Source organism: Canis lupus, chromosome 8, assembly GCF_003254725.2.
Source record: "Canis lupus dingo isolate Sandy chromosome 8, ASM325472v2, whole genome shotgun sequence".
Taxonomy (NCBI): Eukaryota; Metazoa; Chordata; class Mammalia; order Carnivora; family Canidae; genus Canis; species Canis lupus.
The window spans coordinates 8,411,787-8,423,932 of record NC_064250.1 but is presented as its reverse complement, the minus strand read 5'-3'; the positions used below and the strand labels follow the sequence as shown (position 1 = coordinate 8,423,932).

General features: G+C 37.1%; 1 long non-coding RNA gene across 1 annotated transcript in view; it reads right to left on the bottom strand.

The window, feature by feature from the left end:
* LOC112657810 (uncharacterized) overlaps positions 1-12,146 on the bottom strand; it is a 57,545-nt gene that overhangs the window by 14,181 nt on the left and 31,218 nt on the right. The gene's annotated exons all lie outside the window — the stretch shown is intronic.

Here is a 12,146-nt window from a genome sequence, read left to right as displayed (position 1 = left end):
GCGGTTGACTTTTTCTTATTTTACTGAGATAGTTAAAGGTAAGTTATGGCCGTATAATTATACTAAAATGTGGATAATACTTACGTCAGTTAAAAGAATTAATGCATAACCCATTAGGTAAGAAGCTCTTAGATGAGTAGCAGCAAAGTGGGTGTTGGCATTCTTATACTTCTCTACTTAAATCCCAGAAAATTAAGATCATCAAAAGAGAGAGCAGTTTGGCTGTCAATACTGCATTATTACTCATGTCCTGTCCAACGCTTCTTTGTGTAACATTCACTTTGTTATAATTATGACTAAAGAAAAGACATTGCATTAGCACTCTTTATTAGATCTTATTAAGGCTATTTTGAACCAAATGCCTTTAAATTGTTTGAATGTAAAAATAAGAGTTGTTTTGATTATGTAGGTGACATCTTTGTCATTTGAAAAAAATCAAAACAAAAATTCTTAAACTTTAAACTTAAATCTGCTCTTTTCTTCAACTGAAATGAAAATGCAACACGCTTTAATATACACAAAATCTTCATGTTTTCTACAAAAACACTTCAAAATCTGATATATTGGCTAAATATATTTCTAAATATATTTAGTACACAACTTGTAAATAACTGTTGAGGGTAAACACTCAAGCTTGGGTTAAAAGAAGTACATTGAAAATACAGTGATTTTAGTTATACATTGGAATACATTTTTGTTTTTTAATGACATGCATGGGTTACCATTGACATAAATAGTACTGCCTAAGTCTTCAACCAATTTTTTAAAGATCTATCCTGATTATTAATTCCTGTTTAATTAATTTTAACTCCTATTGTCACTAAGAGGAAATGCTATGATTGATGTCAAATACTTGAAGAAAGCTGGGTGACGGGCACTGAGGGGGGCACTTGACGGGATGATCTTTGGGTTTTATGCTATATGTTGGCAAATTGAACTCCAATTAAAAAAATTTAAAAAAATACAACCCAGTGCAGCATTTCTGTCTGCCCATGAGTCCTGTCCTCGTGCTTTAATAAAATCACCTCTTTGCACCAAAAAAAAGAAAGAAAGAAAAAAAAAAGAAAGAAGAAAGAAAGAAAGAAAGAAAGAAAGAAAGAAGAAAGAGAAAGAAAGAAAAATATTGAATCCACTGGTTTCCATCATTATCTTATAAAATACCATTACCATAAACACTATGATTAAAATATGGAAAAATTACATCAGAATTCAGTGTGAGCAGTGGTCAAAGGTGGGGTGGCTCAACTTGACCCAAAAGCTTACCATTACCAAATCTTGAAGACATTACTGAATTCTTTTCTCCCCATTCTCTATAAACAAAGTTCCCCTGGTCCAGAGTTCTTTTCAAATCTCATTCTGCCCTAATGATAACATGTTTTCACATCATTCTTCCTTGGTCTTCACGTCTAGTAGGCCATTATACTAGGATCATTCAAACATGGCTTTCCAACCTGAACACTTCCAAGTGAATAGGAAAGACGTTATCCACCTTCCTTTCATATTACTGAACAGCATCTGGTAAATGGAGTTCCTATTTCTAACCGCACAGTTTCAGGGAACTCCCACAAAAAAATAAAAAGCACGTGTGTTCCACTAGTCACCTAGGAATAAAATTTTTAGAGGGAAGAAGCATCAGTCATACACTTGCACTGCTCAATGCAGCACCTAGCACTTCTTGGGTGCTTAATAAATATTGAACAACCCAGCAATCAAGCCCTCCAGGCAATGGCTGCAGTTGTTAGTTGACACATATGCAGGCTGTACCCAGTAGGAATTGCCAATCAAACAGCTAGATCTAAACACACAGAAACAGCAGAGACAATAACAGCAGCATCACCTTCAAATACAAAGGACAATCAATATGTATATATTGTGCTACCAATAAATTTAAAAGTATTTGTAGAGTTCTTATGTAACTCACAGTGCCTGAAATTAGCCAAATGCACACTCTTCCCTTCAGTTAATATGCTTTGCAAAAGGTCAGTGGTCTCAAATTACTTTTTTTTAGGATTTTATTTATTCACTTGAGACAGCGAGAGACAGAATATGAGCGGGGGAGGGGGGAGGCAGAGGCAGGGGCAGAGGGAGAAGCAGACTCGCTTCTGAGCAGGGAGCCCGATGCAGGACTCAATCCCAGGACCCTGACATGGTGACCTGAGCCAAAGGCAGACACCTAACAATCTGAGCCACCCAGGCGTCCCTTAAGTTACTTATTAAATATAATGCCTCTGCCTGAACTAAATCCAGAATTGTCCTGGGTGCACGGTGTCTAACTCTATTATGCCATAATGCATGGCAATTGCCTCCAACTCTGCATACTTTGGATTACTCACTTGTGAGTCCACTGTGTGAAATAAGTCTCATCATAACATGTCCGTGTAAGAATTAGAGGTGTAAGCTTTACCTGTAGCACAATGTGGTTACTTTGAATTTCAAGCTTTTGTACTGAAAAATTCTCATTTGGATTTCAGACAATTAAGAAAGATGCTATTCACACGGTAAACTGTGTTATTGCCCTTTTTGCAACGTCAATCTTCCTGGTGGCCTCAGAGAGTTCATGAATCTCAATTTGTGCAAAAGCCTCACTTTTCCTAAGGGATCTGACCCAGTTATAAAAAATAAAAATTGAACCTCATGTAAAAAGCAAGATAAATGAGGGCATGCTGGCATGGAGATGATGGGAAAAGCCTTCACGTAGGTATCGTCGTTCTTCTCACCTACAGTTTCCTGTGATCCTTGTTCTTATGTCAACCCTTTAGTGAATACTGCTTCAGCTGCTGAAAATTATACATTCAATGTCAGATTTATGCTCTAAGGAATACTTAAAGTGAGACATCATTCACTTTTGCATAGAAATTAGCTCTGCAGTGTGAAAACTGGCTTCAGGTGAATTCTACTTTAAAAAAAAACTGCAAGTGAGAACATGAAGAATGTGGAAGCAAGTACCACGGTTGTAAGAGAACCACGACCAGCAGGTGGAGGGTCCAGTATATTCAGAAAATTATCTTATATTCATATGAGTGGAATCTATTTACTGTACAAAAAAAAAGTCACATTCAAATTGGGAAAAAGAAGAGCCCTGGCATATGTAAGACATGCGTAGAATTTTTTTTCTATGTTAAATTCCCTGGAACAGTGTGAACTTGATTCACCCGCTGACATTTAAGAAGGGAATGAAACACGCTCAGCAGACTGAGGAGCTAGTCTTTTATTTGCTCTCTAAAATGCATCTTATACTCTTATTCCTCCTGACCAGCATGTAATATTGAGTCAACTCACTCAAACAATTACTTGGCTGACTTGAACCATCTACTCAGCACTTACTGAGTGTTTATGATATGCCAGGCCTGGTAACAGTTGCGGAGTATAAATGAGGAAGACATGCCCTGTTGCTCTGAGGAAACATACCTTCCAGAGGAGGAGATAGACAGGTACAGATCATTACAATGCAGTGTGGTAAAGGCTAAAATAGAGGCATGAACAAAGTTTCTTGGGAAGCACGGGACAGCGATGGCCAATGAGAAAGCAAAGTAAGGAAGTTTTGAAGACTTCTGAAAAAAATGAGCGAATTCCAGGTAAGCAGCTCTCCACGTCCTCAAAGGCCTTTCCCACGGGTCTTTCAGAATATCTCATTGTAGGGCCACACAGAGTTCCCTGTCGAGTGGATAGGGGTGCAGAGGCATTCTTCACTCTAAAGAGTAAAAATACTTGGAGGGTTATCTCTGAAGGGCCTGATATTAATCCGTTTGCCACTTGATGGCTATGGGATTTCTACTAACTTACCTAACCGAAGCAAAAGTGGTAGAGGTCACTTTGCACTTGGCATGGGAGATAAAAAGAAGAGTAGAATTTGGCTTATGATCTCCGGGAGCTTGTGGTTCAAAGAGTCACGGACTACCAGCATTTATCTGTTGAGTGCAATTAGAGATGCATTGGGTGCAATGGGAACATAAAAGAAGGAAAATTAGCCCACTTAGAGAGGCAACAGAGAAGTAAAGTGTCTTTAAGCTTATGATGTTTGACCAGAGTCTTAAAGGCAAAGACATGGACAAAGAAGATTGAAGGGGGAACCACGCAGAGGAAATGAAGTCATACGTGGAAGTATCAAAGGGTACTGTCTGTACTAGGCTCCTCGAATCATGGATACACACTTGAGAGACAGTACGTGCTTTCAGAAAGACCTCTATGTTAAGTTCTAACCCAAGGGCCAGCATCTTGCAGACAAGAAAACTGATACCTTAATAGTTGTGTCACTTGCCAAGGTTGCAGAAGTAAATAGCAAGCGAAAGGTTAGATTCACATCTGTCATGCACCAAAGCCCACCACTTGGCCACTACTCCAGAAATGACCATCTTCAAGTTGGGGAGCTTTTTCAGATATTCCACAGACTTAACTTTCAGTTTCAGTCCTTTTGTTATCTGTTCCAATAGGGTGAGAGGGGTAGGGCTGTGGAGGGAAAAAGGCCTGCTATACCAGCAATGTGTTTGGGATTTACAAACATGGCAGTTGTAAAATTGTTGGGAAGAAGCATGCCACACAAGTCCTAATGTGATATCAGAAGCCGGTGATTTTATTTTCCCACTAAAGCAACAGAATACTATGAAATTAAAGTCTTAATTGGGTCCAAAATGTTAATAGGTACAGCTGTATAACCCAATCAGTGAACAAAGAAGATGACAAACAGAGAGAAAGGAAATCAAATGTAAGAATGCATAGCAGCTAAATACGCAGCCTAGATAATTTGAAGAGGAAGAGGGATGGACGTAATGTTAGCATAAGATATATAAAATAATGCTTCTCAAATGGAGGGGAATTATTTTTATTCTCTGGCAATGATCCCATCAAATATTGGATTTAAGTTGATAGGGAACCCTAATTTATATAGTAGAAAACACATGAGCAGAAAGGTCAACCGTGGAATACAAAAACTTGGCTATATGTGAAAAAGAAAAAAAAAACACTTAAAATTTTCAATTTGTAGTTTTTCAGATTAATTGGATCTATCCTGTATCCATTGGAATCCATTCACATCCTGCAGGAGCTGGAGCACGCAGCTGACTTCACAGGGGCCCTTTTTGCCCTAAGTTTTCAATGATGCTGTGACATCATATCAAGTTTCGCTAAAATACTGTCCAGGAAAATGGTTTGCTGCACTCTTTGAAAGAGCAACATCATGTCAATAATGGCTGACAATTGAAGGAAACCATGATTACTCTCAAACACAGACAACCTGCCCTTCCCTTTTCTCTGAGTGAAATACGGGAGGAAAAAAAAAAAGGTGTTGGAGTTAAAACAGGAATTGAAGAACCTGCAGGAGCTACACATGCCTTTTGAACTTATGTTAATTAACATCTCCTGTGTCCAGTAATTGGTCAGATTAAAAATCTGAAAGAAGCGAAGTGTCTTTTTGAGGGATGGAGTTTGAAAGCTTCCGGTTTGAACACAAAATATGTGTTATTAAGCTGGGTTTGTCAAAGAGGAACATCCTCCTGAAATCATTTGCTAGGGATTCATTTGAAAATGTAATGACAAATACTCCATTGAAGACCGGCATTTCAATCTGTGCATACATATTCATCAATTTCTTTAGGAAAATATTGCAGGTGGCACTAAAAGAAATTTGTATTTTGGCACCGGTCTTGTTCATTTTTTAGATGCAACATGTTATCTACAGAGACTAGGTCAGTTGGACTGCAAGTTCCTCTTAGTTGAGAATATTGAGTGCCTTGTTATTTTAAAGGTATTGTAAGGGACAGCAGAGCATATGATAAAGTAGGAGACCTCATCTGTGTCCTCAAGGAACTTATAAAACTTGGGGAGGCATAGCTGAATGCATTACAAAATGGATTCAAATGGGAAGTAGAACAAGTCATTGATAGAGAAAATAAGAGTCCATAGAGGGATAAAGACCATGATCCTCTACAGTCTGCTTCAATCCACATCAAAGAACAGTGGTTTGATCCTGTACATGCAGGTCTCCACGAGACCTCCTAATTGCCTAAGTATGTTCACTTTTCAGTTTCCAAAACTGGCCTTGGGCCTCTTCACTTTCTCTTCAAATCATCGGCATTCGTCCCTAATTCACCTCCTTCCTTCATTAACGAAATAGAAACCAGGAGTACTTCAGGTGACCTTGCTTTCCAGCCCATCACTATGTAATAGCTTCCCAGTGCTTTAAAGTAGAATCCCGGGGATCCCTGGGTGGCGCAGCGGTTTGGCGCCTGCCTTTGGCCCAGGGCGCGATCCTGGAGACCGGGATCGAATCCCACGTCGGGCTCCCGGTGCATGGAGCCTGCTTCTCCCTCTGCCTGTGTCTCTGCCTCTCTCTCTCTCTCTCTGTGACTATCATGAATAAATAAATAAAATATTTAAAAAAAAATAAAGTAGAATCCAGACTTTCACTGTGTCTACAGAATTGCAGATGGTATGTTACCTGCCTGCCTCTCTTACCCTTTTATACCTCTTTCTACTTGCACTCTTGACTCCAGCCTCATCAACCTGTTTCACTTCCTGAACGGCCCCTCCTCATTGTTGTCTTGTGCCTTTGCACCTGCAGTTCCCTCTGCCCGGATGTCCTTCCCCTTGACTTTCTCATGCTCTACCTTTTCTTATCCTTCAATTCGCAGCTCAAATGTCAGCTCTTAAGAAAGGCTGTCCCTTACCATCTAATCTAAAGATGCTCCCACGGAACCCCTTCCTCTAACCCAAGCATTTTCTACCTCCTAAACTTTAAAATTAAAATCAGTCCCAAACTGAAGTTTTATTGGAACAATTTCAATAAATTTATTTCACGTTAAAACCTAGGAGTAAATATAGCGAAAGTTATTCCCTTACTGTACAATGAATCCATTATTTCAAAATTTATAAATCTCCTGTTTCTCTTTAGTCCTCAAAATCTCATCGAAGTCTCTTCCCTCAAATTTTTGCAGCAATCATCTGTAACTGTTTTTTTAAAAACTGAATACATTTAACATATGCAGCATGTTTTGATGTACATATACATAGTGAAATTATTATTACAGTCAAGATAATTAGCATACCCATCTTCTCGGATTGTTACTATTTGTGTGTGTCCATGTGTGATGAGGACACTTGAGATCTACTCTCTTAGTAAATTTCCAGTATATACTATTCATGTTAACTATAGTAACCTTGTTGCACCTTTGATGTCTGGAACTTACTCCTCCTAAATAATTGCAACTTTGTACTCTCTTACCAACAGCTCATTTTTTCCACTTCTCCTCCTCTTGTAAACACTGCTCTATTCTCTGCTTCCACCTATTTGACTTTAAATTCCACATATGAGATTGTGCAGTATTTTTCTTTCTGTGTTTTATACCTTGTTTTATCCTTAGCACTATGGTTCTCTTTTGCCTTCCTTGTCCTCTCAGAATGTCCTAGTAGGAAAGGGACCTGACACCCTCAATACCTCACCCTCTGCCTGGCACATGGGGCTCACAATATACCTGCTGATGAAATGAATCCATGCGTAATTTTAAAAGTGGCAAAACTCGAAAGTGTATGGCAAAAGAAAAAAATAGAAAGTATGCTGTTTTCAGGTTAATCCTTTACATGGGGCTTAGAGCAATATAGGCTTCCACCTCCTCTATTCAGGTGGGGGAAAAGTATTCCATCTTTGTTATTTGTCGTGTGCATGGTTATTGTAAAGCATTAGATAAATCCAACTCATGTGTGGTTTGAGTTGCTACTGAATCAAAAGGATCAAAGAATATGTGTACAATATAGACTTTAATTTACATAATTTCTACCAATTAATTTTCCATCTTTGTATTTTTGGTAACCTTTCATGCAGTCCAACTGAGCTGAACAGAGCATCCACCAATAAGCAATTTGTGAGTGTGATATAGCACAAGTACATATTCATAAGTATGCCAAAGAATGCAAACACTGTTGAGTAACTGGTATTCTATTACCCAGCAACCAATGGTATGACACCTCCTCTAAGCCCCTAAAAAACAGGTAGCTTCTAATTTACCAAAGCTGTGCTACCACAGAAAACAGTATTTACTATTGCAGTATATCCTGGGACTTAATGCTTTTCTCAATAGGAATGAAAGGGACACTCCGGGAAATATGTGTCCATTTTACTATTTATTAATTTAAGATTTAACATTTCATTAATGTGGACTTAGGAAGAGCAAAAAGAAGTCTAAAGTGTCCGGTTCAGAGCAAATAGTTAAGGTTATTAAAATCGTTCTCTACACATTTTTCTTTGCACACATTTAATTTAACTTGAATCTCGGCCATAGCTTTGAAAGGTGAGTACCTCCTAAGAGACTTAGTTACTTTTAGAACCACTCTCTGGGTTCTTCTAGCCATACTTTAAAATTAAGGTGGCTCAGGGAAAAACTCTTACCATTCCTGAAAATAAGCTTTTTTTTTTTTTTAAGTAAAAATCTTTTTTTCTTAATTTTATTCTTTGGCTATTTCCTTTAACGTGCTTACTGATATAATGCAGGATAATGTTGCTCCTAAGTTCCGAACATGTAGTTATGGACTGATAATTTGCTAGGTTAGAACATTCGGTCAGAACACTCATTAGATTAGCATGTCCTCTCTCCTATTCTATAATTTTTCATATATCCATATGTCTATCTAAACACAAAAGACAGTGGCTGCTCTCTGCTGAGAGATGAAACGGAAATCTCCATTACAATACATTGTCTCCTGTATGAATGCTCTGCATTTTCAGCTGTCTTCACTGTATTAACTGATGTCATCTTGCAGATTTTTAGTCTTGTCTAAACTGCTCTTGCAATGACACTAATAATGAAAAGATACATCATGAGGAGCGGTTATTAATATATAGCACTAATTCATAAGATATTGTTTTGTCTAACACTACTATATTACATGAAAAACTGCCCTATCATGTTCATTTAATGTCAACATAGTCTATACATAGAGGACTATATTTTGAAAGGGAAGTTAGTTAACTCTTTTTAAAGTCTTATGAAAAGTGGTTTTGAAATTACTGTATATCACCAACCAAGCCATTACAGAAATTTGCTTTTGTGAATGAAGATCAATCTGAGAGGCAAAAGTTTAATAATACAAAACGAATATGAATTATTCAAAAAGGAGCAGACATTTAATGTTTTCCTTTAATGAAAATGCTGATAATAAAATTGGAGACGTCTTACCAATTTGGAGCTTTTTGCAGTTTTGTACTTCCCACTCATGCAAGTATAAATGCTCTGTAATATGGAAAGAGCCTAGAAATCACCACATTGAAATATAATGAATCAATATATGCCTTTATCAGCTAGAATTTTTCTTGCTAATTGTATACTCAACCTTTTATGATCAAGAGATAGAAAGGGAGACAACGTAATCCAATTTTATTAACCAGTAACTAATAGTACAACACAGAATGTTTAAAGTTGTATTAGGGACCCCAATGAAATGTGTAAAATGGTCATGGCCCTCAAGATAGTAACTTTTTTTTAGTAAGCCTAACCCTCACTAGGAAAGCCATGGAAGGACTGTGTAAAAAAGCACTCTGACATTTGGCACCAGAATTTGTCTACACTCTCTCCTGCGTCTCTGTCCCACTATTTTTCACCACTGGCTTTCCTGGTGTCTCCATCCCCCCAGTTCTTTATAGATCACACATCAGATCACAATCACTGTGTACTCTTGTGGTTTGGCAAAGTGGTTTCAATTGGTTATCCTCACAGGTCTCAGCACCCTGAAGAGCGTAATCTCCAGGGCCTACCTGGTGATTTTATGAACTCTAATCGTAGGCAAGAGGAAAGTTTATACCCCTCTTCATCCTTTCAGTAGGCCTTCTTCACTCCAAACCACTTGGAGTGGCTCCTCAACTTGGTTCTCAATAGTTCTTTTTGGTAATAATTGAGAGGAACAAACTAATGCACGGAGTTGTCAGGGTAGTAGAGCCCTCTGTAAGGGATTGTGATTAAAGTGGAGGGCTACATCAGGGGCATTCTAGGACTACATAATGGGTACTAGATTAGAAGCTGAGGAATTTTAAATGTCATATGAAGCAAATGGGCAAAAGTTCTGCAGGACAAAAGGCAAACAGCAGGACTCCATTTCCCTAAAAATGCTACTTATGATATGTTTTAGATTAAATGATGGATTTTTCAGTCTAGAGCAAAGAATTGACCTCTATCTTAGGTTGTATCTGAGTAGAAACAAGACTCAAGCAAATAGTGCTTGATGAACTGTGAGCCTAAATAATTTTTTATCACTAGTTCTCAGCACAAACTTGATATAAAAAGGGTACCTACCAAGTTAATAAGTGCTACATAAAAATAAATGAGTGAAAACAAGGTTGGAATCTAAGAAGAAACCTATCATTTCAATAAACAATGTCATTAAAGATAATATTTTATAAATAAATAAGAAATTACATAGAGATCATTTAGATAATAAAGCAAGAAGAAATAAAGCCAGTCATAGTTTTAAAATCAATGAGTTAAAATATAGAACTGGCTACAAAAATGGATGCGGCCTAATAGTCTTTTTAATCCTGTGAGCAGATTAGCAGTAACTTTTATTTATTCTGTTTACTCTGAAAGGCTGAAATCTGAGGAGGTAGACTGAGTAAGGCTAAAGAATCTGTGTGTCACTAAAAAAGAAAAAAAAAAATCAAAGACTAAGATGAATCTTGATTGGCCTAAGAGTGTGTATCCTCAGAAATAGGAGACTTTTGATAGAAATGACAATTCTACTACTGCATACCTACCTCAAAGGCTGTAGCTTGTTGTAAAAAATTTTTAATTCAAAGAATACTTCCAAGTAACTAAAAAAATTATAACTTTATCAGTTTGATAAGTTCTGTGTCAGGACTAATTCATTTGCTATTTATTGTATTAGCTCATTTGCTATTCATTGCTATTTGTACTTTTATCATCATAACTTAGCATTAATTACCACAACATTAAAATAAAATGCCATTGTAATTCTATACTCAGGCCATAAATGTCTCAAAGTGACATCCATGCTTAGAGGTTTATCTACCAAAGAGATGTCCATTTATATGTTAAAGACCTTTCCTATAAATTACTGTTTTGATTATTTTTAGTTCTCTGATTAATATAAATATTGAAGTATTTTATACTTTTTTAAAAATATTGGTTAAAAATTGCCATTCTATCATCAAAAACCAAAATTTCATAATTAATTGAATCTTGCTATTATAAGTAATGAAGAGAAAATAGTTTGCTTTTAGGGAGGAGCATTTTCTTTTTCTTCCTGGAATACATTTAGTTAATTTATAGTTGGTTAAAGAGTAGATTATCTTCTCCAGGGATATTTTCAATATGACTTAGAGGTGCTCTTGAAATTAAATCCTACTATAATTCATCTCCATCTTATGATTACCTATTAAAAGCATGAAATGTAATATATTCACTATTCATCCTAATCCATTTTTTATTTTGGCCTCTATTTTCTTTGCAAACATAATTAGTCTACATATTGTTTAACTTTTGCCTGACTCTAATCTTAGTAATACAGCTTGACTATCAGATACTGGGGTCTATATCACAACAGGCCTTGTTGTTGAGGCTCTCATGTTGTGAGTAATCCCTAGGCTGTTCCATAACCTCTGGACTGGGGAAACCAAAGAGTACCATGTCACTGATGAATAACATTTAGACCAAGGGTCCAGATCCAGGAGAATTTGACTAGCAAACTCTTCATACTGATTTCCACCCACTATCTCAATGTGCTCTATTGTGTAACTAACTATTCACTGCCTCTCATTTTTCTGTTAGTAATTAACAAACCGTGGAGTATAAAAGAATCACTAACTTCCACTGCCAGAAGTTCAGATACATTTGTCTGGTGGATAAGGTCCGTGAGCTGCACATCTAACGATGAGTCCTATAACACCAATGCAGCTGATTAATGCTCATTAAATCAAGAAATATCTGAATACTCTAGAAAATAAAGATATTTTATTGGAATAAGTCTATTTTCTTGAATGAATCCTAACTTGTTAGCTCCTTGTAAGACTAAACTACAGGCTGGTCACATTTTTCAAGTTTCACAACAGGCTAACAGGACGACCTGTGGAAAGACACGGGGTCCCAAATTAAGAACCTGGCCTCTGAACCTGAAGGGAAACATAGAGTTCACAAGAGTTCTTACAAAAG